Below are 23,069 nucleotides of genomic sequence, written 5' to 3'. Positions count from 1 at the left end.
TGGTGAAGAGTGCAGGCTGTCCAAAAATCAATAATATTTGTGCAATGCTGAATATTAGCATGATACTGTGAAGGTGACAGACTCAAAGTGCATTTTGCAAGTGTCTTATTTTGTAGATGAAGAAAAAGATAAATAGAGAAAAGATTACCCAAGCCAGTTTTGAGGTGAAAAGTCTTGATTTTGGATAATACAACCAGATAACGTTTTCTGAAAGGACTGTAGAGAAAAAGAAAAAGAAAAAGAATCATTGTAAACGCATGGCCTTCACGCAGGTCAGAAAATCTTTTAATCATCATTTGGTCATCCTTGACCTTCCTACTTGTTTCTTTCCTACCAAATAACAACCAGGGACTAGGCCCTGACACTGTATGTTCATTGTTCTTGTGTATTCTCTTTCTATCTATATCTCTTTGTTAGCTCTTACTTGGATGCACCTCCCCATCCCGACACACTCAGATCCCTCTCACGTTTCCCAAATTGATTCCAGAGTGCATGAAGGAGAAACAAAGCGGTGAAGAAGGAGGGAGGTTTAATCATGAATGCTATGTCTCCCTTGTTCCCTTCATTCTCTTTCCAGTGGATACACACAGGGACACACAGACACGCACACACGCACATACAGAACCCGGAAACTGTGTCAGAGGTTCCAGTGCTGGACCCTGAAACGGATGCTTTTGTTTCTGTCGTGTTTCCTCGTGACTTCACTTTTTGTGTGCTGCAATTCTGTTGGGAAAAAGAACCTGATTATCTTCCAAAATGTCTGACTCTATTTTTTGTACATGTTTTTTACTCTATGGCAGGGTTATGGATTCTTCCCGAATGTCGTCTGGCAACAGTGACAAGATGGGGTGAGTTGACATGAGTGATCTGAGTGGTGAAAGCTATGGGGGGCATCGATGGCAACAACAGGTTTCCATAAGAGACTATAAGCTTCTGTAGGTAACTTTCTTTCCTGTTGGGCCTAGGTGGCAAAAGGAAGGAGGAGTCATAAGAGGGAGACTTCTTACTCACGGTTTGTTTGTGAGCCTTAGAAAGTAGTAGCCAAAGCTTTTGGGAAACTCTCAGAATGCCTGTGTGTAAGACTCTGCTAGAGTGGGCCAGGAGAGGAGAGAATCCTATTTGGAGCAAGGAGATGGTAGCAGTGGAGAGGGAGCAGTGGAGCTCTCAGCAGAAGAGAATGGAGCTAAACAGACCTCGGCTCCTTTCCTCAGCCTCCAGAGCTCTGCCACCATCTAAAGCTGGTGTCCCGAATGCCAAGCCACCGTCATATTGGAGGGAGCCCGTGCCTCAGACCTGCAGTCACCTGAACCCTGTATGAGGAACAGAAAAGACATACATGATACATGAAGGGTCAGGATGTGGTGGAGGGTGTTGAGGATCAGGAAATTAGGAGGAGCTGGGGAAATGTGTACCTACAACCTGGAGTTGAATTTTGAACTAAATTCAACCTCGATGCAATTACACGTGAGAGTAAGGTTCAGTAGTGAAGAATTGTATTTCAATATCTTCATTCATTAGGCTTTTTGACCGGCCGAAGATCTTCGTTACAACTATAGAAAGCCCTATTTCTAGGGAAGATTAAAATACTAGTTTCCAAATAACTAATATCCAAATAATTTTTTAGGGTTCAACCAGTTTACCACTTGAAGACTACTTGTAACTAATTGCAAACAAGAGTGTAACTCTATGAAGTCACTTGGAGTCTGATCATATATGCTTTTGATTCTTTAGAAATGACCCCGATGAACTGACAGAAGTAATCTGTGATGGAACCACCAACAAAAGGTGACGTATATACTCAGAGAGAGAGAGAGAGAGAGAGAGAGAGAGTGAAATGCAGACGAAGCATTATCCATGGGAATGTGGAATATTCTGGACAATGATTCTAAGATCTTTTCTAAAATTTCGGATCCACTGAGCTAAGTCATGTTCATCATATTCTTAGATTCATAGAATTCTTGTTCAAATAAGTTGGTCACATCACTGTCCCATGTAGGGAAATCTCAAATGACATGTTGTTGCATTTCTTGGTGTTTACGTTAACATAGAACAACTCTCCAGGCTCCGTGATGATTTGTTATGAGGACCAAATAAGTGTTAAACACTTAGGACGATGTCTGGCACGTAATAAATACCATGTAAGTGCTTATTAGATGGAACAAAAATTTTCCGTGTACTTAGTCATGTCATCTGAAAAGAGCGATAATTTTCATTTTTCCTGTCCAGTCCTTATACCTCTCACTTCTTTTTCTGACGTCATTGAGCAGTGTTGGAAGGCATATGGCTCTTGGGAGGAAACAAACCGAGGTCAGGACTGGAGAACAGGATTGAGGGAGAGAGAGGTGCGCCACAAGGATGAGGGCTGGCAGGGCCAGATTTTGAAGGGCATTGTAGGCTCTGCTGAATGGTTTTGGCTCAATCCTAATAGCACTGGCAAGGCAATGAGGGGTCATGCTTGAGGCTCTACAAACAATACAAACTCCAATCGTGAACCGTAGACGTACCAACTGTAGCTTTCTAGAGAGGTAGGCTTTTCTAGAGATGCACTCCTAGACTGTGCATTCCCAGGTACGTGGACATCTTTTGGGGTGATGTCTGGGATGTGGAGAGGGTATGTTGTCTCTGCCGCTATATGGGCTTTTAAGGGCTGTAGGGTCTGTGCAGCTCGATGTTCCCTCTCCCACGTGAATGCCGAGAAGAGTGAGAGCTGACCACAAAACAGGGAGCCGACTCCAGACAGAGTGTGGAGAGACACAGTGAAGATAGCCCTTTGAGTCTCTAGTCAGGAGGTTGACAGAGCAAATCGAGAAATAGACTCAATAAGGGGCATTGTTCTAAATGCACTTTCAAGTTTCCTTGGTAGAATAGGTTGGATGTAGGATGAGTTGAGACAGAAAATTTTTGGTTTTTCAACGTAAGCTTTTTTGTACCATCTCCTTTTTTCCCCAATCTCATTTTCACCAGAACAAGCACCAGGAGAGCTATTTTTGAAACACTTTTTCCATTGTAAGAATTCGAAACTTATGCAGATTTCTAAATTGTGGTAAATACATGTAAGCTAAAATTTATCATCTTCAGCATTTTTAAGTGTGCCATTCTGTAGCGTTAGGTACCTTCATATTGTTGGGCAGCCAACCTGCAGAACTCTTCTCGTCTTGCAAAACTGAAACTCTGTACACATTAAACTACTCTCCCCGTTCCCCCTTTCCCAAGCTCTTGGCAACCACCATTCTACCTTCTGTCTCTGTGAGTTTGACTACTCTAGGTATGTCATGTCAGTGGAATCATACAAAATTTGTCTTCTTGTGACTAGTTATTTCATTTAGCCCAATGCCCTCAAAGTCAATCCATGTTGCAGCATGTGTCAGAATTTCATTTCTTTTTAAGACTGAACAATATTCCAACACATACAGAAATTTCTCACAAATGGTTCCAAAAGCTCCAGTATACCCTTTACTTACATTTCCAATTGTTAACATTTTGTCACATTTCCTTTGTTACTCCCATCATATGGATATGTAGGTATACAGACATAAATCTATCTATCTATCTATCTATCTATAGATAGATATATAGAAAGAGAGAGAAAGAAAATACGTTTAGATATAGATATACACATAGAAAGAGCTCTCTGTCTCAATGTATCTGTATCTAGATCTGATTTTTATGTGAGTTGAGGCAGAAGATGTTTGATAGACACACACGTGACACACACCTTCCTACACACTTAGGCTCTATTCCTGAATCATTAGAGAGAAAATGCAGACCACATACCCTTTACTCCTGAATATTTCAGTTTTATTTTTCTACCTTCAGGGACACCTAACCACAGCACAGTGATCAAAATCAGAAAATTTTCACTTCCGTAACCATAATACGATTACCAGAATTGGAAAATGAAAGCCATAATAGAATATTATCTGATTTATGGTTTACATTGCGACTCACTCTTGGTGTCATACATTCTATGGGTTTGGATAAAAGTAGAATGACACGAATCTGTCATTAGAGTTTCATAACGATGGAGTATTTTCACTGCCCTAAAAATCCTTTGTGCTCCGCCTATTCATCCTTCTCCCCGCCAACTCCTGGCAACCACCGATCTTTTCCTGTCGCCCCAATTTTGCCACTTCCAGAATGTCATATAGTTGGCCTCATACAGTATGCAACCTTTTCAGATTGGCTTCTTTCACAAAGTAACATGCATGTAAGGTTTCTTTTCACAGCTTGATAGCTCGTTGCTTTTTAGCGCTGAATACTATGCCGTTGACTAGATGTACCACGGTTTGTTTATCCGTTCATCTGGTGCAGGACATCTTGGTTGCTTCCGCTTTTTGGCGATTACGAATAAAGCTGCTATCAACATTTGTGTGCAGGTTTTCATCTGCGTGTAAGTTTTGAACTCCTTTGGGTAAATACCAAGGAGCGTATGTTAAGCTGGATCGTATGTTAAGGGTTATGCTTAGTTTTGTAAGAAACCCCTAAACTGCCTTCCAGAGTGGCTGTTCCGTTTTGCCTTGCCACCAATACTGAATGAGTGTCTCCATTGCTCCACATGCTTGTCAGCATTTGCTGTTGTTAGTGTTCCATATTTTGACTATTCTAACAGGTGTGTAGTGGTATCTCATTGTTGTTCAATTTGCATTTCCCTGGAGCCATATGATGTGGAGCATCGTCTCGTACTCTTAGTTGCCATTTTTATGTCTTCTTTGGCGAGATGTCTGTTAAGTTGTTTGCCCCATTTTTTAATCTGGTTGTGTGTGTTCTTGTTGTTTAGTTTTAAGATTTCTTTGCGTATTTGTATATTTGTTATTCCTTTCTCAACTGTGCCTTTTGCAAATGTTTTCTCCCAGTCTGTGGCTTGTGTTTTTATCCTCTTGACATTGTGTCTTGTGGAGCAGCAGTTTAAAATGTTCATGAAGTCCAGCTTATCAGTTATTCCTTTCATGATCTTGATTTTGCTGTCACATCTAGAAAGTCATGTTTATAAAGAGGTCATCTCGGTTTTCTTCCGTGTTATTGTCTTCTAGGAATTCTAGAGTTTTGCTTTTTACATGTGGGTCTATAATGCCTTTTGATTTCCGTTTTGTAAAGGTGTAAAGGTCCACGTGCACGTTCATTGTCTCGCACGTGGATGTCCAGTTCTTCCAGCACCATTCGTTGATAAGACTGTCTTTGCTCCATTGTATGGTCTGTGCTCCTTTGTCAAAGAACGGTAGAGTATGTGAACGGGCATCTATTTCTAGGCTCTCTGTTCTGCGCCTTTGGTCCATTTGTCTGTTCTTTCACCAGTACCACACTGTCTTGATTGCTGTAGCTTTATAGTGAATTTTGACATTGGCTCATGTCAGTCCTTCAACTTTTTTCTTCTTTGATATTATGTTGACTTTTAAAGAGCTATTGCAGTTGCGATACGGTCAGAGAAAATCTATACGATATTGCTCCTGTGCACGTTATTAATGCTTTGTTTATGGCCAAATATGTTGTCTATTTTCCTAAATGTCACTTGTGTGCTCTCAAACAAGATGTGTTCTGTTTGCTCTAGAGAGAGATCGTGTCAGTCTGTTCTTATTTTCTTTGCTCTTTTTGGAAGCTTTTAGAATTTTCTCTTCATTTCCATGGATCCTTTACAGATAATTTTTTACTTCCTTCTTTAACTTTGTGAAATTTATCTTCATTAGTTTTTGAATATTTCCTCTTCTCTGTTTTCTTTTTTTTTTCATCTTAGATGTCTTGGATTTCATTTATTTCAGATGTTAGATGTCTTTTTTTACCCACCATATCACACTGCTGTTCTTTTAAATATTCTCTCACTTTATTGTTTTATTCTGTTTTCTGGGAGAGTTTCTCAATGTCATTTTCCATGTCTAAATAATTTGCTTTTCTCATGTATCCACACTGCTATTTATCCCATGACTTAAGTCTTTAACAATCGTACTTTTACACCTGTTTCCTCATGAGGTTTTCCTTATGGTTTCTCATTGTCATTTCGTGTTACTAACATCTTCCCTTGTATCTTTAAGTGTATTTGTCATGCTTATGTTCCAGTATGTTCCAGTAGTTCTACTTCAAATGGTATATGTTGCTCAATTTGTTGTATTTCTTTTTCAGTCGTTGTACTCCTCAGGTATGTAATTGTTTTGACTTGTGAGCTTTCATTCCTGGTGGCTGTTGGCTACTCTGTCTGGCATCTTGTATTAGAGAAGGGCTAACGTTTTGCTTGGGACCATCTCAGTCTGTGGCTGTTATCTCAGAATAATTATTAATAGTGTGTCCTTTTCACTCTCAGAAGTGTCCTCTCTTGGGTGCTGTATTATATAGTCACCTTTGTTGAAACCCAGGACCTAAGGTGTGTTTTTCTAAGGAAGTTTAATATGAGGGGAGGTGATGGCCTCAGGCGCAGACAGTCTCAGAAACCGTGAACCACTGTGACCACTCAACTCCTGTGGTCAGGATATGTCACCTTTGAGCTCCTGGGGAAAGCAGCATCTGAGGAGGCATTTGAGGTTGTCACCTGGGGCTTTGGAGACGGAGGAGGTGGAGGAGTGAAGGATCAAGGATTGTTCAGCCCTTCCCTGCTTTCATCAGCTAACCTAATGCTACTCTAATTTTATCCTAGCTACATCTGGGTGGTTGCTACTTGTTTCTACTGAGAAAGGCAAGTGATCGTTTCCAGGCAACTCAGGGGAGAGGCAAGAACGGTCCTTAAAATTTTCCCTCACGCTGAGCCCCTCAAGGCTGCCACCCACTGCCCCTAATCCCAGGCTACCCACCCATTAAGAGACAGCCTTCAGGCCTCTGTCATTTCCCAGGGTTGTCACTCTTGTTATTTCTGGGAATGCATAGTTCCTTAGGACTTCTGAAGTTTTGGGAGGAGGATGCAACATGCTGTACCATTTGGCGTCTTGATAGGAACCCATGATTTCTCTGGAAATTGTCAGGGTGTGTTACTTGGATGAGAACCTTTAAGTGTGTTTGAACTTTAAGATATATATACTAATGTATATTGTTGCCAGATACAGAATTAATGAAATTTGAAAGAATTTGGTGAAGAGTGCAGGCTGTCCAAAAATCAATAATATTTGTGCAATGCTGAATATTAGCATGATACTGTGAAGGTGACAGACTCAAAGTGCATTTTGCAAGTGTCTTATTTTGTAGATGAAGAAAAAGATAAATAGAGAAAAGATTACCCAAGCCAGTTTTGAGGTGAAAAGTCTTGATTTTGGATAATACAACCAGATAACGTTTTCTGAAAGGACTGTAGAGAAAAAGAAAAAGAAAAAGAATCATTGTAAACGCATGGCCTTCACGCAGGTCAGAAAATCTTTTAATCATCATTTGGTCATCCTTGACCTTCCTACTTGTTTCTTTCCTACCAAATAACAACCAGGGACTAGGCCCTGACACTGTATGTTCATTGTTCTTGTGTATTCTCTTTCTATCTATATCTCTTTGTTAGCTCTTACTTGGATGCACCTCCCCATCCCGACACACTCAGATCCCTCTCACGTTTCCCAAATTGATTCCAGAGTGCATGAAGGAGAAACAAAGCGGTGAAGAAGGAAGGAGGTTTAATCATGAATGCTATGTCTCCCTTGTTCCCTTCATTCTCTTTCCAGTGGATACACACAGGGACACACAGACACGCACACACGCACATACAGAACCCGGAAACTGTGTCAGAGGTTCCAGTGCTGGACCCTGAAACGGATGCTTTTGTTTCTGTCGTGTTTCCTCGTGACTTCACTTTTTGTGTGCTGCAATTCTGTTGGGAAAAAGAACCTGATTATCTTCCAAAATGTCTGACTCTATTTTTTGTACATGTTTTTTACTCTATGGCAGGGTTATGGATTCTTCCCGAATGTCGTCTGGCAACAGTGACAAGATGGGGTGAGTTGACATGAGTGATCTGAGTGGTGAAAGCTATGGGGGGCATCGATGGCAACAACAGGTTTCCATAAGAGACTATAAGCTTCTGTAGGTAACTTTCTTTCCTGTTGGGCCTAGGTGGCAAAAGGAAGGAGGAGTCATAAGAGGGAGACTTCTTACTCACGGTTTGTTTGTGAGCCTTAGAAAGTAGTAGCCAAAGCTTTTGGGAAACTCTCAGAATGCCTGTGTGTAAGACTCTGCTAGAGTGGGCCAGGAGAGGAGAGAATCCTATTTGGAGCAAGGAGATGGTAGCAGTGGAGAGGGAGCAGTGGAGCTCTCAGCAGAAGAGAATGGAGCTAAACAGACCTCGGCTCCTTTCCTCAGCCTCCAGAGCTCTGCCACCATCTAAAGCTGGTGTCCCGAATGCCAAGCCACCGTCATATTGGAGGGAGCCCGTGCCTCAGACCTGCAGTCACCTGAACCCTGTATGAGGAACAGAAAAGACATACATGATACATGAAGGGTCAGGATGTGGTGGAGGGTGTTGAGGATCAGGAAATTAGGAGGAGCTGGGGAAATGTGTACCTACAACCTGGAGTTGAATTTTGAACTAAATTCAACCTCGATGCAATTACACGTGAGAGTAAGGTTCAGTAGTGAAGAATTGTATTTCAATATCTTCATTCATTAGGCTTTTTGACCGGCCGAAGATCTTCGTTACAACTATAGAAAGCCCTATTTCTAGGGAAGATTAAAATACTAGTTTCCAAATAACTAATATCCAAATAATTTTTTAGGGTTCAACCAGTTTACCACTTGAAGACTACTTGTAACTAATTGCAAACAAGAGTGTAACTCTATGAAGTCACTTGGAGTCTGATCATATATGCTTTTGATTCTTTAGAAATGACCCCGATGAACTGACAGAAGTAATCTGTGATGGAACCACCAACAAAAGGTGACGTATATACTCAGAGAGAGAGAGAGAGAGAGAGAGAGAGAGTGAAATGCAGACGAAGCATTATCCATGGGAATGTGGAATATTCTGGACAATGATTCTAAGATCTTTTCTAAAATTTCGGATCCACTGAGCTAAGTCATGTTCATCATATTCTTAGATTCATAGAATTCTTGTTCAAATAAGTTGGTCACATCACTGTCCCATGTAGGGAAATCTCAAATGACATGTTGTTGCATTTCTTGGTGTTTACGTTAACATAGAACAACTCTCCAGGCTCCGTGATGATTTGTTATGAGGACCAAATAAGTGTTAAACACTTAGGACGATGTCTGGCACGTAATAAATACCATGTAAGTGCTTATTAGATGGAACAAAAATTTTCCGTGTACTTAGTCATGTCATCTGAAAAGAGCGATAATTTTCATTTTTCCTGTCCAGTCCTTATACCTCTCACTTCTTTTTCTGACGTCATTGAGCAGTGTTGGAAGGCATATGGCTCTTGGGAGGAAACAAACCGAGGTCAGGACTGGAGAACAGGATTGAGGGAGAGAGAGGTGCGCCACAAGGATGAGGGCTGGCAGGGCCAGATTTTGAAGGGCATTGTAGGCTCTGCTGAATGGTTTTGGCTCAATCCTAATAGCACTGGCAAGGCAATGAGGGGTCATGCTTGAGGCTCTACAAACAATACAAACTCCAATCGTGAACCGTAGACGTACCAACTGTAGCTTTCTAGAGAGGTAGGCTTTTCTAGAGATGCACTCCTAGACTGTGCATTCCCAGGTACGTGGACATCTTTTGGGGTGATGTCTGGGATGTGGAGAGGGTATGTTGTCTCTGCCGCTATATGGGCTTTTAAGGGCTGTAGGGTCTGTGCAGCTCGATGTTCCCTCTCCCACGTGAATGCCGAGAAGAGTGAGAGCTGACCACAAAACAGGGAGCCGACTCCAGACAGAGTGTGGAGAGACACAGTGAAGATAGCCCTTTGAGTCTCTAGTCAGGAGGTTGACAGAGCAAATCGAGAAATAGACTCAATAAGGGGCATTGTTCTAAATGCACTTTCAAGTTTCCTTGGTAGAATAGGTTGGATGTAGGATGAGTTGAGACAGAAAATTTTTGGTTTTTCAACGTAAGCTTTTTTGTACCATCTCCTTTTTTCCCCAATCTCATTTTCACCAGAACAAGCACCAGGAGAGCTATTTTTGAAACACTTTTTCCATTGTAAGAATTCGAAACTTATGCAGATTTCTAAATTGTGGTAAATACATGTAAGCTAAAATTTATCATCTTCAGCATTTTTAAGTGTGCCATTCTGTAGCGTTAGGTACCTTCATATTGTTGGGCAGCCAACCTGCAGAACTCTTCTCGTCTTGCAAAACTGAAACTCTGTACACATTAAACTACTCTCCCCGTTCCCCCTTTCCCAAGCTCTTGGCAACCACCATTCTACCTTCTGTCTCTGTGAGTTTGACTACTCTAGGTATGTCATGTCAGTGGAATCATACAAAATTTGTCTTCTTGTGACTAGTTATTTCATTTAGCCCAATGCCCTCAAAGTCAATCCATGTTGCAGCATGTGTCAGAATTTCATTTCTTTTTAAGACTGAACAATATTCCAACACATACAGAAATTTCTCACAAATGGTTCCAAAAGCTCCAGTATACCCTTTACTTACATTTCCAATTGTTAACATTTTGTCACATTTCCTTTGTTACTCCCATCATATGGATATGTAGGTATACAGACATAAATCTATCTATCTATCTATCTATCTATAGATAGATATATAGAAAGAGAGAGAAAGAAAATACGTTTAGATATAGATATACACATAGAAAGAGCTCTCTGTCTCAATGTATCTGTATCTAGATCTGATTTTTATGTGAGTTGAGGCAGAAGATGTTTGATAGACACACACGTGACACACACCTTCCTACACACTTAGGCTCTATTCCTGAATCATTAGAGAGAAAATGCAGACCACATACCCTTTACTCCTGAATATTTCAGTTTTATTTTTCTACCTTCAGGGACACCTAACCACAGCACAGTGATCAAAATCAGAAAATTTTCACTTCCGTAACCATAATACGATTACCAGAATTGGAAAATGAAAGCCATAATAGAATATTATCTGATTTATGGTTTACATTGCGACTCACTCTTGGTGTCATACATTCTATGGGTTTGGATAAAAGTAGAATGACACGAATCTGTCATTAGAGTTTCATAACGATGGAGTATTTTCACTGCCCTAAAAATCCTTTGTGCTCCGCCTATTCATCCTTCTCCCCGCCAACTCCTGGCAACCACCGATCTTTTCCTGTCGCCCCAATTTTGCCACTTCCAGAATGTCATATAGTTGGCCTCATACAGTATGCAACCTTTTCAGATTGGCTTCTTTCACAAAGTAACATGCATGTAAGGTTTCTTTTCACAGCTTGATAGCTCGTTGCTTTTTAGCGCTGAATACTATGCCGTTGACTAGATGTACCACGGTTTGTTTATCCGTTCATCTGGTGCAGGACATCTTGGTTGCTTCCGCTTTTTGGCGATTACGAATAAAGCTGCTATCAACATTTGTGTGCAGGTTTTCATCTGCGTGTAAGTTTTGAACTCCTTTGGGTAAATACCAAGGAGCGTATGTTAAGCTGGATCGTATGTTAAGGGTTATGCTTAGTTTTGTAAGAAACCCCTAAACTGCCTTCCAGAGTGGCTGTTCCGTTTTGCCTTGCCACCAATACTGAATGAGTGTCTCCATTGCTCCACATGCTTGTCAGCATTTGCTGTTGTTAGTGTTCCATATTTTGACTATTCTAACAGGTGTGTAGTGGTATCTCATTGTTGTTCAATTTGCATTTCCCTGGAGCCATATGATGTGGAGCATCGTCTCGTACTCTTAGTTGCCATTTTTATGTCTTCTTTGGCGAGATGTCTGTTAAGTTGTTTGCCCCATTTTTTAATCTGGTTGTGTGTGTTCTTGTTGTTTAGTTTTAAGATTTCTTTGCGTATTTGTATATTTGTTATTCCTTTCTCAACTGTGCCTTTTGCAAATGTTTTCTCCCAGTCTGTGGCTTGTGTTTTTATCCTCTTGACATTGTGTCTTGTGGAGCAGCAGTTTAAAATGTTCATGAAGTCCAGCTTATCAGTTATTCCTTTCATGATCTTGATTTTGCTGTCACATCTAGAAAGTCATGTTTATAAAGAGGTCATCTCGGTTTTCTTCCGTGTTATTGTCTTCTAGGAATTCTAGAGTTTTGCTTTTTACATGTGGGTCTATAATGCCTTTTGATTTCCGTTTTGTAAAGGTGTAAAGGTCCACGTGCACGTTCATTGTCTCGCACGTGGATGTCCAGTTCTTCCAGCACCATTCGTTGATAAGACTGTCTTTGCTCCATTGTATGGTCTGTGCTCCTTTGTCAAAGAACGGTAGAGTATGTGAACGGGCATCTATTTCTAGGCTCTCTGTTCTGCGCCTTTGGTCCATTTGTCTGTTCTTTCACCAGTACCACACTGTCTTGATTGCTGTAGCTTTATAGTGAATTTTGACATTGGCTCATGTCAGTCCTTCAACTTTTTTCTTCTTTGATATTATGTTGACTTTTAAAGAGCTATTGCAGTTGCGATACGGTCAGAGAAAATCTATACGATATTGCTCCTGTGCACGTTATTAATGCTTTGTTTATGGCCAAATATGTTGTCTATTTTCCTAAATGTCACTTGTGTGCTCTCAAACAAGATGTGTTCTGTTTGCTCTAGAGAGAGATCGTGTCAGTCTGTTCTTATTTTCTTTGCTCTTTTTGGAAGCTTTTAGAATTTTCTCTTCATTTCCATGGATCCTTTACAGATAATTTTTTACTTCCTTCTTTAACTTTGTGAAATTTATCTTCATTAGTTTTTGAATATTTCCTCTTCTCTGTTTTCTTTTTTTTTTCATCTTAGATGTCTTGGATTTCATTTATTTCAGATGTTAGATGTCTTTTTTTACCCACCATATCACACTGCTGTTCTTTTAAATATTCTCTCACTTTATTGTTTTATTCTGTTTTCTGGGAGAGTTTCTCAATGTCATTTTCCATGTCTAAATAATTTGCTTTTCTCATGTATCCACACTGCTATTTATCCCATGACTTAAGTCTTTAACAATCGTACTTTTACACCTGTTTCCTCATGAGGTTTTCCTTATGGTTTCTCATTGTCATTTCGTGTTACTAACATCTTCCCTTGTATCTTTAAGTGTATTTGTCATGCTTATGTTCCAGTATGTTCCAGTAGTTCTACTTCAAATGGTATATGTTGCTCAATTTGTTGTATTTCTTTTTCAGTCGTTGTACTCCTCAGGTATGTAATTGTTTTGACTTGTGAGCTTTCATTCCTGGTGGCTGTTGGCTACTCTGTCTGGCATCTTGTATTAGAGAAGGGCTAACGTTTTGCTTGGGACCATCTCAGTCTGTGGCTGTTATCTCAGAATAATTATTAATAGTGTGTCCTTTTCACTCTCAGAAGTGTCCTCTCTTGGGTGCTGTATTATATAGTCACCTTTGTTGAAACCCAGGACCTAAGGTGTGTTTTTCTAAGGAAGTTTAATATGAGGGGAGGTGATGGCCTCAGGCGCAGACAGTCTCAGAAACCGTGAACCACTGTGACCACTCAACTCCTGTGGTCAGGATATGTCACCTTTGAGCTCCTGGGGAAAGCAGCATCTGAGGAGGCATTTGAGGTTGTCACCTGGGGCTTTGGAGACGGAGGAGGTGGAGGAGTGAAGGATCAAGGATTGTTCAGCCCTTCCCTGCTTTCATCAGCTAACCTAATGCTACTCTAATTTTATCCTAGCTACATCTGGGTGGTTGCTACTTGTTTCTACTGAGAAAGGCAAGTGATCGTTTCCAGGCAACTCAGGGGAGAGGCAAGAACGGTCCTTAAAATTTTCCCTCACGCTGAGCCCCTCAAGGCTGCCACCCACTGCCCCTAATCCCAGGCTACCCACCCATTAAGAGACAGCCTTCAGGCCTCTGTCATTTCCCAGGGTTGTCACTCTTGTTATTTCTGGGAATGCATAGTTCCTTAGGACTTCTGAAGTTTTGGGAGGAGGATGCAACATGCTGTACCATTTGGCGTCTTGATAGGAACCCATGATTTCTCTGGAAATTGTCAGGGTGTGTTACTTGGATGAGAACCTTTAAGTGTGTTTGAACTTTAAGATATATATACTAATGTATATTGTTGCCAGATACAGAATTAATGAAATTTGAAAGAATTTGGTGAAGAGTGCAGGCTGTCCAAAAATCAATAATATTTGTGCAATGCTGAATATTAGCATGATACTGTGAAGGTGACAGACTCAAAGTGCATTTTGCAAGTGTCTTATTTTGTAGATGAAGAAAAAGATAAATAGAGAAAAGATTACCCAAGCCAGTTTTGAGGTGAAAAGTCTTGATTTTGGATAATACAACCAGATAACGTTTTCTGAAAGGACTGTAGAGAAAAAGAAAAAGAAAAAGAATCATTGTAAACGCATGGCCTTCACGCAGGTCAGAAAATCTTTTAATCATCATTTGGTCATCCTTGACCTTCCTACTTGTTTCTTTCCTACCAAATAACAACCAGGGACTAGGCCCTGACACTGTATGTTCATTGTTCTTGTGTATTCTCTTTCTATCTATATCTCTTTGTTAGCTCTTACTTGGATGCACCTCCCCATCCCGACACACTCAGATCCCTCTCACGTTTCCCAAATTGATTCCAGAGTGCATGAAGGAGAAACAAAGCGGTGAAGAAGGAAGGAGGTTTAATCATGAATGCTATGTCTCCCTTGTTCCCTTCATTCTCTTTCCAGTGGATACACACAGGGACACACAGACACGCACACACGCACATACAGAACCCGGAAACTGTGTCAGAGGTTCCAGTGCTGGACCCTGAAACGGATGCTTTTGTTTCTGTCGTGTTTCCTCGTGACTTCACTTTTTGTGTGCTGCAATTCTGTTGGGAAAAAGAACCTGATTATCTTCCAAAATGTCTGACTCTATTTTTTGTACATGTTTTTTACTCTATGGCAGGGTTATGGATTCTTCCCGAATGTCGTCTGGCAACAGTGACAAGATGGGGTGAGTTGACATGAGTGATCTGAGTGGTGAAAGCTATGGGGGGCATCGATGGCAACAACAGGTTTCCATAAGAGACTATAAGCTTCTGTAGGTAACTTTCTTTCCTGTTGGGCCTAGGTGGCAAAAGGAAGGAGGAGTCATAAGAGGGAGACTTCTTACTCACGGTTTGTTTGTGAGCCTTAGAAAGTAGTAGCCAAAGCTTTTGGGAAACTCTCAGAATGCCTGTGTGTAAGACTCTGCTAGAGTGGGCCAGGAGAGGAGAGAATCCTATTTGGAGCAAGGAGATGGTAGCAGTGGAGAGGGAGCAGTGGAGCTCTCAGCAGAAGAGAATGGAGCTAAACAGACCTCGGCTCCTTTCCTCAGCCTCCAGAGCTCTGCCACCATCTAAAGCTGGTGTCCCGAATGCCAAGCCACCGTCATATTGGAGGGAGCCCGTGCCTCAGACCTGCAGTCACCTGAACCCTGTATGAGGAACAGAAAAGACATACATGATACATGAAGGGTCAGGATGTGGTGGAGGGTGTTGAGGATCAGGAAATTAGGAGGAGCTGGGGAAATGTGTACCTACAACCTGGAGTTGAATTTTGAACTAAATTCAACCTCGATGCAATTACACGTGAGAGTAAGGTTCAGTAGTGAAGAATTGTATTTCAATATCTTCATTCATTAGGCTTTTTGACCGGCCGAAGATCTTCGTTACAACTATAGAAAGCCCTATTTCTAGGGAAGATTAAAATACTAGTTTCCAAATAACTAATATCCAAATAATTTTTTAGGGTTCAACCAGTTTACCACTTGAAGACTACTTGTAACTAATTGCAAACAAGAGTGTAACTCTATGAAGTCACTTGGAGTCTGATCATATATGCTTTTGATTCTTTAGAAATGACCCCGATGAACTGACAGAAGTAATCTGTGATGGAACCACCAACAAAAGGTGACGTATATACTCAGAGAGAGAGAGAGAGAGAGAGAGAGAGAGTGAAATGCAGACGAAGCATTATCCATGGGAATGTGGAATATTCTGGACAATGATTCTAAGATCTTTTCTAAAATTTCGGATCCACTGAGCTAAGTCATGTTCATCATATTCTTAGATTCATAGAATTCTTGTTCAAATAAGTTGGTCACATCACTGTCCCATGTAGGGAAATCTCAAATGACATGTTGTTGCATTTCTTGGTGTTTACGTTAACATAGAACAACTCTCCAGGCTCCGTGATGATTTGTTATGAGGACCAAATAAGTGTTAAACACTTAGGACGATGTCTGGCACATAATAAATACCATGTAAGTGTTTATTAGATGGAACAAAAATTTTCCGTGTACTTAGTCATGTCATCTGAAAAGAGCGATAATTTTCATTTTTCCTGTCCAGTCCTTATACCTCTCACTTCTTTTTCTGACGTCATTGAGCAGTGTTGGAAGGCATATGGCTCTTGGGAGGAAACAAACCGAGGTCAGGACTGGAGAACAGGATTGAGGGAGAGAGAGGTGCGCCACAAGGATGAGGGCTGGCAGGGCCAGATTTTGAAGGGCATTGTAGGCTCTGCTGAATGGTTTTGGCTCAATCCTAATAGCACTGGCAAGGCAATGAGGGGTCATGCTTGAGGCTCTACAAACAATACAAACTCCAATCGTGAACCGTAGACGTACCAACTGTAGCTTTCTAGAGAGGTAGGCTTTTCTAGAGATGCACTCCTAGACTGTGCATTCCCAGGTACGTGGACATCTTTTGGGGTGATGTCTGGGATGTGGAGAGGGTATGTTGTCTCTGCCGCTATATGGGCTTTTAAGGGCTGTAGGGTCTGTGCAGCTCGATGTTCCCTCTCCCACGTGAATGCCGAGAAGAGTGAGAGCTGACCACAAAACAGGGAGCCGACTCCAGACAGAGTGTGGAGAGACACAGTGAAGATAGCCCTTTGAGTCTCTAGTCAGGAGGTTGACAGAGCAAATCGAGAAATAGACTCAATAAGGGGCATTGTTCTAAATGCACTTTCAAGTTTCCTTGGTAGAATAGGTTGGATGTAGGATGAGTTGAGACAGAAAATTTTTGGTTTTTCAACGTAAGCTTTTTTGTACCATCTCCTTTTTTCCCCAATCTCATTTTCACCAGAACAAGCACCAGGAGAGCTATTTTTGAAACACTTTTTCCATTGTAAGAATTCGAAACTTATGCAGATTTCTAAATTGTGGTAAATACATGTAAGCTAAAATTTATCATCTTCAGCATTTTTAAGTGTGCCATTCTGTAGCGTTAGGTACCTTCATATTGTTGGGCAGCCAACCTGCAGAACTCTTCTCGTCTTGCAAAACTGAAACTCTGTACACATTAAACTACTCTCCCCGTTCCCCCTTTCCCAAGCTCTTGGCAACCACCATTCTACCTTCTGTCTCTGTGAGTTTGACTACTCTAGGTATGTCATGTCAGTGGAATCATACAAAATTTGTCTTCTTGTGACTAGTTATTTCATTTAGCCCAATGCCCTCAAAGTCAATCCATGTTGCAGCATGTGTCAGAATTTCATTTCTTTTTAAGACTGAACAATATTCCAACACATACAGAAATTTCTCACAAATGGTTCCAAAAGCTCCAGTATACCCTTTACTTACATTTCCAATTGTTAACATTTTGTCACATTTCCTTTGTTACTCCCATCATATGGATATGTAGGTATACAGACATAAATCTATCTATCTATCTATCTATCTATAGATAGATATATAGAAAGAGAGAGAAAGAAAATACGTTTAGATATAGATATACACATAGAAAGAGCTCTCTGTCTCAATGTATCTGTATCTAGATCTGATTTTTATGTGAGTTGAGGCAGAAGATGTTTGATAGACACACACGTGACACACACCTTCCTACACACTTAGGCTCTATTCCTGAATCATTAGAGAGAAAATGCAGACCACATACCCTTTACTCCTGAATATTTCAGTTTTATTTTTCTACCTTCAGGGACACCTAACCACAGCACAGTGATCAAAATCAGAAAATTTTCACTTCCGTAACCATAATACGATTACCAGAATTGGAAAATGAAAGCCATAATAGAATATTATCTGATTTATGGTTTACATTGCGACTCACTCTTGGTGTCATACATTCTATGGGTTTGGATAAAAGTAGAATGACACGAATCTGTCATTAGAGTTTCATAACGATGGAGTATTTTCACTGCCCTAAAAATCCTTTGTGCTCCGCCTATTCATCCTTCTCCCCGCCAACTCCTGGCAACCACCGATCTTTTCCTGTCGCCCCAATTTTGCCACTTCCAGAATGTCATATAGTTGGCCTCATACAGTATGCAACCTTTTCAGATTGGCTTCTTTCACAAAGTAACATGCATGTAAGGTTTCTTTTCACAGCTTGATAGCTCGTTGCTTTTTAGCGCTGAATACTATGCCGTTGACTAGATGTACCACGGTTTGTTTATCCGTTCATCTGGTGCAGGACATCTTGGTTGCTTCCGCTTTTTGGCGATTACGAATAAAGCTGCTATCAACATTTGTGTGCAGGTTTTCATCTGCGTGTAAGTTTTGAACTCCTTTGGGTAAATACCAAGGAGCGTATGTTAAGCTGGATCGTATGTTAAGGGTTATGCTTAGTTTTGTAAGAAACCCCTAAACTGCCTTCCAGAGTGGCTGTTCCGTTTTGCCTTGCCACCAATACTGAATGAGTGTCTCCATTGCTCCACATGCTTGTCAGCATTTGCTGTTGTTAGTGTTCCATATTTTGACTATTCTAACAGGTGTGTAGTGGTATCTCATTGTTGTTCAATTTGCATTTCCCTGGAGCCATATGATGTGGAGCATCGTCTCGTACTCTTAGTTGCCATTTTTATGTCTTCTTTGGCGAGATGTCTGTTAAGTTGTTTGCCCCATTTTTTAATCTGGTTGTGTGTGTTCTTGTTGTTTAGTTTTAAGATTTCTTTGCGTATTTGTATATTTGTTATTCCTTTCTCAACTGTGCCTTTTGCAAATGTTTTCTCCCAGTCTGTGGCTTGTGTTTTTATCCTCTTGACATTGTGTCTTGTGGAGCAGCAGTTTAAAATGTTCATGAAGTCCAGCTTATCAGTTATTCCTTTCATGATCTTGATTTTGCTGTCACATCTAGAAAGTCATGTTTATAAAGAGGTCATCTCGGTTTTCTTCCGTGTTATTGTCTTCTAGGAATTCTAGAGTTTTGCTTTTTACATGTGGGTCTATAATGCCTTTTGATTTCCGTTTTGTAAAGGTGTAAAGGTCCACGTGCACGTTCATTGTCTCGCACGTGGATGTCCAGTTCTTCCAGCACCATTCGTTGATAAGACTGTCTTTGCTCCATTGTATGGTCTGTGCTCCTTTGTCAAAGAACGGTAGAGTATGTGAACGGGCATCTATTTCTAGGCTCTCTGTTCTGCGCCTTTGGTCCATTTGTCTGTTCTTTCACCAGTACCACACTGTCTTGATTGCTGTAGCTTTATAGTGAATTTTGACATTGGCTCATGTCAGTCCTTCAACTTTTTTCTTCTTTGATATTATGTTGACTTTTAAAGAGCTATTGCAGTTGCGATACGGTCAGAGAAAATCTATACGATATTGCTCCTGTGCACGTTATTAATGCTTTGTTTATGGCCAAATATGTTGTCTATTTTCCTAAATGTCACTTGTGTGCTCTCAAACAAGATGTGTTCTGTTTGCTCTAGAGAGAGATCGTGTCAGTCTGTTCTTATTTTCTTTGCTCTTTTTGGAAGCTTTTAGAATTTTCTCTTCATTTCCATGGATCCTTTACAGATAATTTTTTACTTCCTTCTTTAACTTTGTGAAATTTATCTTCATTAGTTTTTGAATATTTCCTCTTCTCTGTTTTCTTTTTTTTTTCATCTTAGATGTCTTGGATTTCATTTATTTCAGATGTTAGATGTCTTTTTTTACCCACCATATCACACTGCTGTTCTTTTAAATATTCTCTCACTTTATTGTTTTATTCTGTTTTCTGGGAGAGTTTCTCAATGTCATTTTCCATGTCTAAATAATTTGCTTTTCTCATGTATCCACACTGCTATTTATCCCATGACTTAAGTCTTTAACAATCGTACTTTTACACCTGTTTCCTCATGAGGTTTTCCTTATGGTTTCTCATTGTCATTTCGTGTTACTAACATCTTCCCTTGTATCTTTAAGTGTATTTGTCATGCTTATGTTCCAGTATGTTCCAGTAGTTCTACTTCAAATGGTATATGTTGCTCAATTTGTTGTATTTCTTTTTCAGTCGTTGTACTCCTCAGGTATGTAATTGTTTTGACTTGTGAGCTTTCATTCCTGGTGGCTGTTGGCTACTCTGTCTGGCATCTTGTATTAGAGAAGGGCTAACGTTTTGCTTGGGACCATCTCAGTCTGTGGCTGTTATCTCAGAATAATTATTAATAGTGTGTCCTTTTCACTCTCAGAAGTGTCCTCTCTTGGGTGCTGTATTATATAGTCACCTTTGTTGAAACCCAGGACCTAAGGTGTGTTTTTCTAAGGAAGTTTAATATGAGGGGAGGTGATGGCCTCAGGCGCAGACAGTCTCAGAAACCGTGAACCACTGTGACCACTCAACTCCTGTGGTCAGGATATGTCACCTTTGAGCTCCTGGGGAAAGCAGCATCTGAGGAGGCATTTGAGGTTGTCACCTGGGGCTTTGGAGACGGAGGAGGTGGAGGAGTGAAGGATCAAGGATTGTTCAGCCCTTCCCTGCTTTCATCAGCTAACCTAATGCTACTCTAATTTTATCCTAGCTACATCTGGGTGGTTGCTACTTGTTTCTACTGAGAAAGGCAAGTGATCGTTTCCAGGCAACTCAGGGGAGAGGCAAGAACGGTCCTTAAAATTTTCCCTCACGCTGAGCCCCTCAAGGCTGCCACCCACTGCCCCTAATCCCAGGCTACCCACCCATTAAGAGACAGCCTTCAGGCCTCTGTCATTTCCCAGGGTTGTCACTCTTGTTATTTCTGGGAATGCATAGTTCCTTAGGACTTCTGAAGTTTTGGGAGGAGGATGCAACATGCTGTACCATTTGGCGTCTTGATAGGAACCCATGATTTCTCTGGAAATTGTCAGGGTGTGTTACTTGGATGAGAACCTTTAAGTGTGTTTGAACTTTAAGATATATATACTAATGTATATTGTTGCCAGATACAGAATTAATGAAATTTGAAAGAATTTGGTGAAGAGTGCAGGCTGTCCAAAAATCAATAATATTTGTGCAATGCTGAATATTAGCATGATACTGTGAAGGTGACAGACTCAAAGTGCATTTTGCAAGTGTCTTATTTTGTAGATGAAGAAAAAGATAAATAGAGAAAAGATTACCCAAGCCAGTTTTGAGGTGAAAAGTCTTGATTTTGGATAATACAACCAGATAACGTTTTCTGAAAGGACTGTAGAGAAAAAGAAAAAGAAAAAGAATCATTGTAAACGCATGGCCTTCACGCAGGTCAGAAAATCTTTTAATCATCATTTGGTCATCCTTGACCTTCCTACTTGTTTCTTTCCTACCAAATAACAACCAGGGACTAGGCCCTGACACTGTATGTTCATTGTTCTTGTGTATTCTCTTTCTATCTATATCTCTTTGTTAGCTCTTACTTGGATGCACCTCCCCATCCCGACACACTCAGATCCCTCTCACGTTTCCCAAATTGATTCCAGAGTGCATGAAGGAGAAACAAAGCGGTGAAGAAGGAAGGAGGTTTAATCATGAATGCTATGTCTCCCTTGTTCCCTTCATTCTCTTTCCAGTGGATACACACAGGGACACACAGACACGCACACACGCACATACAGAACCCGGAAACTGTGTCAGAGGTTCCAGTGCTGGACCCTGAAACGGATGCTTTTGTTTCTGTCGTGTTTCCTCGTGACTTCACTTTTTGTGTGCTGCAATTCTGTTGGGAAAAAGAACCTGATTATCTTCCAAAATGTCTGACTCTATTTTTTGTACATGTTTTTTACTCTATGGCAGGGTTATGGATTCTTCCCGAATGTCGTCTGGCAACAGTGACAAGATGGGGTGAGTTGACATGAGTGATCTGAGTGGTGAAAGCTATGGGGGGCATCGATGGCAACAACAGGTTTCCATAAGAGACTATAAGCTTCTGTAGGTAACTTTCTTTCCTGTTGGGCCTAGGTGGCAAAAGGAAGGAGGAGTCATAAGAGGGAGACTTCTTACTCACGGTTTGTTTGTGAGCCTTAGAAAGTAGTAGCCAAAGCTTTTGGGAAACTCTCAGAATGCCTGTGTGTAAGACTCTGCTAGAGTGGGCCAGGAGAGGAGAGAATCCTATTTGGAGCAAGGAGATGGTAGCAGTGGAGAGGGAGCAGTGGAGCTCTCAGCAGAAGAGAATGGAGCTAAACAGACCTCGGCTCCTTTCCTCAGCCTCCAGAGCTCTGCCACCATCTAAAGCTGGTGTCCCGAATGCCTTTGATGAAAAGAGACTCATCTGGTAGGTTCTGGGTGCATCTTGGTGAGAGATGAGGCCTCTCCAGAGACCGAGGCATTGGCAGCAGCCATTGTTGTGAACAAGTACAAGTGTGCTGACACAGAGACCATTGGGGTTCTTCCCCTGGCCTGTTAGCCCAGAGGTCTGCCACACCCACTAGAGTGTGATTTAATCCAGCTCAGCCAGGGCAGGCAGCCTGCCCTAGGGACTGGTCCCATGCAAGAGCAAGCCCTCAGGCTACCTGTTGGCTGCATCGACTGGGTGCCTTGATCTTCTGCAGGCAAGCAAGTCTGTCCTCCTCTGTGGGGCAGGGCCTGCATGAGGAGCAGGTGGAGTGTTGGGGGTGTTGGTGGAGAATGTGAGGGGTGATCTCTGCAGTGGAGTTACTGGGTCTGCTTCAGGGGGTCAGGAGGTGTGCATGTGCCAGGACTGTGTGGACAGTGTGTGTGGACCTGTATGTGTGGTGGGGTTATAAGTGGCAGAAGACCTGTGCTTGTCAAACAGCCTTATAGAGGATTTGCCCTACCTTCCAAAGCCTGAAACAGTTGGGAGCACCCATGCCTGCGGCCAGCCCCACTCAGCTGCAATCCTGAGAGAGCTGACCACAGCCTTGTAGGCCTGAGGCCTACAGCAATTGTAAGCTCCCGAGCCTAGCAACC

General features: G+C 41.3%; 1 long non-coding RNA gene across 2 annotated transcripts; it reads right to left on the bottom strand.

The window, feature by feature from the left end:
• Positions 1 to 529: 529 nt before the first annotated feature.
• LOC139046617 (uncharacterized) lies at positions 530 to 22,378 on the bottom strand. Of its 2 annotated transcripts, XR_011506877.1 has the most exons (4): positions 21,284 to 22,378; positions 14,239 to 15,400; positions 7,194 to 8,355; positions 530 to 1,310 (listed from the first exon to the last, which is right to left on the bottom strand). It is a non-coding gene; the product is annotated as an uncharacterized lncRNA (long non-coding RNA). The 2 variants fall into 2 exon arrangements; XR_011506876.1 differs by lacking the exon at positions 21,284 to 22,378 and having other exon boundaries at positions 14,239 to 15,667.
• Between the last annotated feature and the right edge of the window lie 691 nt (positions 22,379 to 23,069).

This window comes from Equus asinus, chromosome 11 (assembly GCF_041296235.1).
Source record: "Equus asinus isolate D_3611 breed Donkey chromosome 11, EquAss-T2T_v2, whole genome shotgun sequence".
NCBI classification, from domain to species: domain Eukaryota; kingdom Metazoa; phylum Chordata; class Mammalia; order Perissodactyla; family Equidae; genus Equus; species Equus asinus.
Note: the sequence above shows the minus strand (reverse complement) of the source record. Positions and strands in the feature narration are given on the sequence as shown.